The sequence below is a fragment of the Elephantulus edwardii genome, unplaced genomic scaffold (assembly GCF_000299155.1).
Source record: "Elephantulus edwardii isolate Elephantulus edwardi_28Jun2011 unplaced genomic scaffold, EleEdw1.0 scaffold00182, whole genome shotgun sequence".
Lineage (NCBI taxonomy): Eukaryota > Metazoa > Chordata > Mammalia > Macroscelidea > Macroscelididae > Elephantulus > Elephantulus edwardii.
Window position 1 is genome coordinate 5,546,921 of NW_006399932.1, and position 8,477 is coordinate 5,555,397.

Genomic DNA, 8,477 nt, shown 5'->3' on the forward strand with positions numbered 1-8,477 from the left:
AACCACACCAGCTGTCATCCAGTCCATGCTGACTCAGCCTACAGGACAGAGCAGGACTGTCCTATGAGGTTTCTGAGATGAAATCTTTATGGAAGCTGACTGAGCTGTCTTTCTTCTGAAGAGTTAGCTGGGGGGGTTCAGACCATTAATGCTTAGCCCAGACACCGTCAGGATTCTGCTAGTGACTAGAAACCACTGCACAGAGTTGATTTTGACATGTGGTAACCCACCTTAGGGTTTCCAAGGTTATAATCTTTAGGCGAGGAGATGGCCTCACCCCAGAGCAGTGGTAGATTCAAACAAATGACTTCGGGTTAGCAGTTCAACACATAACTCACAACATTATGGGTGTTGGATAGGGCAAGGATCCAGCTTTTATCTGGCAGCAAAGGATGGAGAAGGGGCAGGAAGGGAGAGAGAGGCAATGCTCAGGCAACTGAAGATTCCTCAGGATTAAATAATATTAATAGGAGCTGACACTACTAAGGCTTGATATTTATATTATGCAATATGTAGAATTATTATTTCCACTTTACAAATGATAAAAGTAAAGCACAGCTAGGTCACACAGCTAGTACGAGATCTGAGTTCTGAGCCTGGCAGTCAGGCTCCTGCTCCACCCTGCTGCCAAACCTCTTCTGAGCCAGCAGTCCTCAGAAGAGGTTCAGGGAATGGGAAGGGATGGAGTACAGAGAGGGAAGTGGAGAGGGAATAGAAACCAAGTAGTAGACTTGGGGGAAAATAGAAGCGGAAGTGTGGGGAAGAAGAAGAAGAATCTCTTAGTGATGAAAAAGCAAGTGTCATCAGCAAGAACTAATCATTCAAGAAAAGTTAGTTAAGCCTGAGGCATGGTAAGTTGCAAATCAGCTTGATAGAGAGAAGTGGCTAAAGAGATTTGAGTTTAAATATATCTCCCTCCCACAGATCACCATGCCTACAAAGGTATGCTGAGGCCACTAGGCTCTATCTATAGTGTTGCATGGTGCCACCTCTTCCTAACCCCCCCCCCCCATTATTCAGAGTGGCTTCACTGATAGCTCAAAATCTGCTATGTTGTTGTTTGGTGCAGTACTACCTCTTACTCCATCCCGTGCCATTCTCAAGATCTCCATCATGCTCAACCTCATTGCTTCTGTCTCTGTGTCAAGTGAGGGAGTATTTATGGGCAGAATATGGGTGCTACTACATGGACAGCCTTTGGTGTGGATTATATCTCAACATCAAGAAAACAAAGGGCCTTGCCTCGGCACTACTGGATAATATTATGACATATGGAGGAAGGATTGAAGTTGTCAATGACTTCATCTTGCTTGGTACCAGCAGTTAGGAAATCAGGAGACATATTGTATTGGGCAAGCCCACTGTCAGATACCTCTCCAAAATACTGAAAATTGGGGATGTCATCTTAAAGATTAAGGTGTGCCTGATTCATGGTCATGGTCTTCTCAATTTCCTGCTACACATCAGAGAGCTGGGCAATTAATAAGGATGACAGAAGAATTGATGCCTTTGAGCTATGGTGCTGGAGAAGAGTACTGAACATCCATGGACTGTCAAAAGAATAAACAGATATCTCTTGGGAACAGTGCAGCCAGAGTGCTCTTGGAGTCAAAGATGGTGAAGCTTTGTCATTCAGACTTTGAACGTGTAGTTAGATGAGGCTATTCCTTGGAAGGGGACTTCATGCTTGGAAAGATGGAGGGTCAGCGAAGAAGAGGAAGACCTCCAAAGAGGTGGACTGACACAGTGACATGAGCAATAGGCTCTAGTGAGGCAGATGATGAGGATGGCACCAGATGGAGCAGGGTTCAGACCGGCTGTTCATAGAGAGGTTATGAATAATATTCAACTAGGCAGCATCTAACATCATCAACAACACCACCTTGGACTCCTCGCCATTCCCACTAGAGCTGTTGTTTTGCCAACACTCAAACACTTCTGCAGCTACAAATTTCTGTTCCCCAGTAGAAATGTCTCCCAGGATGGAAAGACCTCAGGCAGATGCCAGAGCTCCTTCCCACCAGCACTTGGTGGATCCCAGCTATTACCGACCCTCTATGTGACCTCACTGTGCTCCAGTGTCCTCACTACATGAAGCATGGTTTACTGATAAGACACGAAGAGTCTGCACCTGGAAATGACATGTGGGAAACAGAGCTGGTGTTCTTATCTAATTCATTAGCTGTAGGAGCAGAGGTGGGAATTGCACTTCCACACATGCTCAGAAGATGAGGACAATGAAGGAATAACCTCAGTGGGTGGTTTCCTGAGGGTCCTCCAAGGCCAACATACTGTCCACTGCTGCAAAAACTCTTCATCTAGTTCCCAAAGTTATAATTCTTTCCTAGAGGAGACTGCTCATCTATCTCCCGTAGAGGAGTTGGTAGATTCAAATCACTGACCTTTAAGTTACCAGTACAACACTTAGCTCCTAGACTAATGCAAGATAACAAGCATGGGTTTCTGAATCAGACAGTGGTGGGTTTGTGATTCACATTAGAATCACCTCCACAAACTCCTCATCTCCTTCAATCTCTTTCCTCTTGTGTAAGATCTGATTATGTGGCCCCCCTCCGCCCCTACTTACCCAGGGCTTTCTCTGATGATCAAAGGGGAAGTTGCATAAGAGCCCTTCACACACAGCTGAACACAAAGCAAGGGGTCAGTAAATGGAGTTCCTGGATGATGTAAACAATTCACACAATCAAAAAGTTGCAGGTTTGTGTCTACCCAGAGCTACTTTGCAAGAAAGAATGGCAATCTACTTCTCAAAGGTCAACCACTGAAAACCCGGATTCTCCTCAGAAACACGTGGGACCATCAAGAGTCAGGACTGGCTTGAGAAGAACCTTTTCATTAACTTGAGAGCCATGATTATCATTGGTCCAAGTGAAGTCCAAAAGTGCACACCTTTTTCCAGTCAGTCAGTTCCCCCAGGGAAGGCTGACTGATGCAATCTCTCTAGCTCTGCTCTTTCTCTTCCCTATGAACCCTATCTCTCCCCAGAGAAGTGAGAGAGGGGAATAAAGAAAGTTGGGGGGGGGATTAGAAGTAAAGGAAAGAGTGGCCTTGGAGGGAAGTGGTGTGTATCAGCCCTCTCCAGAACTCCCTTACTCTCATTCTCAGCTAACCCCTCAAATAAGATCTCTTCTACGGTGGTGAAGCCTTCCGAATGCTTTTGAAACATTTTTAGCCAAACTATTCATTTTCTCAAAATCCAGCAGAGACCTAGGGAAAAGGAAGATAGGGAGATAAAGACTAAGGAGTTGGGCATGAGTGAGATGTGGACCACAGAAACAGGCAGGAGAGGGATTCCAGAAAGAAGACAGAGAAAAATGAGAAAGATCAAAGTATAATAATGAGAAAAAGAGAAAGCAGGTAATAGAAAGAAGCCAGAGGGAATGGAATTCAGGGGTGAGATGATGCAATCAATCTATCTTTCCCAGACCAGCCAGTCTGCTGGTCTCCTCTCAAAATCACTCAAATGCTCGCCTACCCCTACCTTCCTGAGGACACCAAAGTTTGCTTTTATTTTTTTTTTCCTATCTTATTCTTGGTGGGAAAGATTTCCTAGATTTCTTTTTTTATCAGGTGCTCTTCGAGAGCAAGAAGTTATCTTTTCCCCTCTTCCTTCACTCATATCCACGCCCAGCAGGAGAGAAAGCTGATTTGAATACTTAAGACCTAACAATACAGAGCTGTGCTGCCAATCCAAAAGTGAGAGGTTTGAATCCACCAGCTGCTCCATAGGAAAAAGATGGACAATTTCTTCCTGTGTGACTTACTGCCTCTGAAAACCTGGTGGGAGATCAGTTAGGAGTCAGGTCCAATGATGTCACCCAACAACAACAATGATTACCAATGAGCAGTAACATTCTTCTTTTCAATGGAGAAACTCTCCTTAGATTGCTGACCAATGTGCCTCTGGTATAGTCCCTACTCATCCATCTATTAGTGGAGGATTGTCAAAACAGATTTTAGGGGAGAATCTAGACTAAGAAGAAAGATCGGGCAATCTAGTTGTGAAAAATCATTAAGCACAAAATCTCTGGATCAAGATGCAGCACAGATTGCCACAAGTCAGGGTGAATTGCCAGGAGCCAGGGGCCGACTCAATGGTATCATGGATTGGTGGTGGGCAAATGAATGGATAACCTAAAGAAGGACACCATGGCAATGTTCTAACTTTGCTTATTTCCATAAGCCTCCTGAAGAGGGAAGGTCTTCTTAATACTTTCAGAAATTTAGGACTTATTTCTGGTCCACTAAAAAACAAACAAGAAACAGCCCACTGTATTGTTTTAAAACTTCAATCCCTTTTAACGAAATTCTAGCTGAATAATGAATAGTTTTTGCAAGTCAAATGACTTCTTTTCAGTATTTTCAAGTGGTCTGCTCATCCTTCCTGAGGCCATTAATGGAGTGTGGCAAAAGAGTCCCCAGGATATGTTTCTTTCTTCCTGGACCCGTGACTCACAATACAAATGTCCACACCTAGTTTAAATAGGAAAAAAAAGTTTTCTTTGAAGTGATTTCACTTCCTGCGAGATATTTACTACTCATACTGGTGTTAGTAGCATTAACACTTTGTACAAGATGAGAGCAGGTAGAGCTTGAACCGGCTAGTGGGAATGCACTGCAGCGTGGATGAGAAGCGTCTCGTCATGTGTTAAGAAGCTACTGCCTCACAGTAATGAGTGCAAGTGAGTCAGAGGTGATGAGGATGGCACATGAGAGGACAGGGCTCAGATCTGCTTTTCATCGGGTCACTATTAGTCATACTCAATTCAACAGCACCTAACAACAACAGCAAAATTTTCAAAATTTGTGAAAACATCGCGTTAGTAATCATGCTGAAATCTGCCTTGTACTATCCTTTTGTTTTCGAGAATATGGGTTTATTCTAGCTGAAGATAAAGTAAACATACAATTAAAATTATATAAACTAAGACAGCTAATTTGGGGGCGGGGGAGGCCCAGAAGAAATTCTCCTTGTCTTTTTAAGCATTGCTGTTTATCTCAAAAATGTTCCATTGTAATGTTAAGCCCCAGGTTCCAAAGGTTTTGACAGACTTATAAACAAAAGGGATTTAGGGAAGCAAGTTGGCCATCTGTCCAGAGTTTTCTGAACTTCCAGTAGAGTTGTTGAATAAAATTATCCGTAATTATGTTGTCAGGCCTGCATTTGAATCCCAGATGTACTAGATTTTGGATGAACCACTTAAAATCCTGTCAAGGATTTTGACAGTGTAATATAACTTTAGAAAGTTGCACTATATCAGATTGAATATTTTAAATATTGTAATTCATCAACTAATGATCTATCGGGCTTGGCATAGAAGATAAAACTACCGCCTGGGAGAATCCTTCTTTCTGCTACTGTTATTGCCCATTATTGTGAAATGTTCACAGGCAAGAAAAATACAGGAATGGGAAGGTCATGGCCAATCTCTCAGTCTGATGTCTGCAGTAGTTCTCCATGTGGCCCTGTTAGTGGTGGCCTAATTCACTGAGTGTGGCACTCCTAGCCCAAAAGTTTGGCATTTCAAGTCCTTCAGAGAAATATCTGGCATCCTGCTTCCATAAGGTGATAGCCAAACAAAATTTATACAGAGCAGCTCTACTCTGACACTGGGTTCTCTCTGAGACCAAAAGACACTGACCATCTTTTTCCCTCAGAGTATCTGGTGGATTTGAACAGCTGGCGACATTCAGTTTTAGCTATAAATGGAACAACACAATAAGGACCAAACCACCAGAAGATTATGGCCAAGAAATTCTGTGGAGTAGTTTTACTCTGAAACATAGCGCCTTTCTGAGTCTGAATTAACATAATGGCACCTAACTACACCAGCATCAGATGCATGGTATGCACACATGATCACTTCCACTTAAAGTCTTTGTTTAAGCTGTTTCTCTCTCTCAGCATATTAATCTATCTCTGTCTTACCCAGTACCCTTAGGTCTGAAGCTGATCACAATGAGCCACACTTCCGTCTTTGGCATCAGGCAGCTTTAGGTTTTCATTCTTGCTCTCGTTCTGCCACTTACTGGTGGCTTAATGATAAAGAGTCATGCTGCCAACCCAAAGGCAAGTGGTTTGAATCTACCAGCTGCTCCAAAGAAGAAAGATAGATGGGCAATCTTCTTGGCAATTTACTGCCTCTGAAAACCCACTGGAGGCTCAGCTATGGGTCTGTTCTTACATTACAGTATATAATAGCAACAACAATATACTACCATTACTATTTTCTCCCTTGAGTATAACAACCATGGGGATAACTCCCTTCTCAGTTTTTGGAAACTTACCTTGAAATGTAATACATTATTCTGTATTTTCTTATTACTTGTTTCCTGTGCTTGCTATCTGGTCACCCCCAAAAAGGGAAGTAAATGATAGCAGTAAGATCCACCCATCAATTCCTTGGGCCTTATTTTTTGCCAATGCTTTCAGTATAGCTTGATCTTTTCCCCTTGTTACCACTGGCTCTTGATCATATGATACTACCTGAAATATTTTAGTGTTAGCCAACTCTTTTTGGTACAGTGATTTTTTAAATTTTTTTTTTAAACCATCTTCTTTTGACGTGTCCTGGGTCATTTAAGATTTTGCCCATAGCATCTCTCAGTATATTGAAACTTGATATCTGAGTTTGCTTTTTTCAGTCTTCAGCTTGAAAATTGCTGAGCAAGTACTTTCCTTTTTTATTCTCCAATTCCAGCTCTTTGCACATTCCATTATAATTCTTTGCTTTGTCATCTCAAGCTGCCCTTTTAAATCTTCTGTTCAGCTCTTTAGCTTCAACACCTCTTCCCTTTGATTTGGCTTCCTGATGCACTAGTCCAATTCTCAGGGTCCCTTCTGAGATCCATTTTGTTTTCTTCTTCCTCCTCTGTCTTTGTAGTGATCTTTTGCTGTCTTCATGGATGATATCCTTGATGTAATCCATCAAAAATAAGGCCTCAGGAATTAATGGAATACCAATTGGCATGTTTCAACGAACTGATATAGCCATAGACATGCTCACCAATCCATGCCAGGAATTTGGAGGATAGCTGTTTGACCAGCTGACAGGAAGCCATCTACATTTGTTCCCATTCCCAATAAAGGTGATCCAACAGAATGTGGAAAAATCAAACAATGTCATTAATATCACATGCACACAAAATACTGCTGAAGATAATTTAAAAATGGCTACACTGAGAACTGTTAGATGTTCAAGTTGAATTTAGAAGAGGCAGTGGCACCAGAAATATCATTGCTGATGTCAGTGGATCCTGGCTGAAAGCAAAGAACATCAAAAGAGTGCCTATTTGTACTTTATTGACTATGCAAAGGCATTTAACTCTGGATCATAACAAATTATAGCTAGCATTAAGAAGAATGGGTATGACAGAGCACTTACGTGTGCTTGTGCAAAGCCTATACCTAGAGCAAGAGGGCATTGTGTGACAATTTGATAGCTGGAGGGAGCGGTGGGTACAGGAAATGGAAAAGATTTGGCAGGGTTCTGAACAGACAGGGTAGTGATAGGCATACTTCAATGTTGATTAATTTTAAAAAATATAATGAATGGGAATGATTGCATGAAACACAATGAGAATGAAGGATATTGTGAAACACAATGCATATGAACTTTGTAAGCAAACCAATAAAATAATTTTTTATTAGAAAAACAACAACAAAAACAAACAAACAAACAAAAAAGAGGCTGTTGTGCAAACAGAACAAGGAAACACTACGTGGTTTAAAATTTAAAAAGATGTGCTTTAGGGTTGTATCTTTTCTCTACACATATTTAATCTGTATGCTGTCTGCTCAAACAAATGGTTCAAGAAGCTTAAGTCCATGAAGAAGAATATAGCCTCTGGATTGGAGGAAGATTCATCAATAACCTACGCTATGCAGACCATACAACTTTGCTTGCTGAAAGTAAGGAAGACTTGAAGCAAAAGATCAGAGAATATAGCCTTCCATATGAATTGCCTTTCAACATCAAGAAAACAAAATGTCTCACAACTAGACCAATAGCCAACATAAAAATAGATGGTGAAAAGACTGAAACTGTCAATGACTTCATCTTGTTTGGATCCACAATCAACATCCTTGGTACCAGCAGTCAGGAGATCAGGAGATGTATTGGTTAGAGGACTAAGGTATGCTTGATTCAGGCCAACGTCTTTTCAATCACTTGTTATGCATCTGAGAGCTGAACAAGGAACAAGGATGACAGAAGAAGAAGTGATGCCATTGAGCTGTGGTGTTACAGAAGAGTGCTGAACATTCCGTGGACAAAGAACAAACAGATATATCTTGGAGAAGGTGCATCCAGAATGCTCCTAGGAGGCAAAAATAACAGAGCTTCATCTCACTTACATGGGCATGTTTGTTGTTGTTGTTATGTGCCGTCGAGTCGCTTGCGACCCATAGTGATCCTATGTACAACAGCCCTAAACTCCGCTCTGTCCTGTGCCAA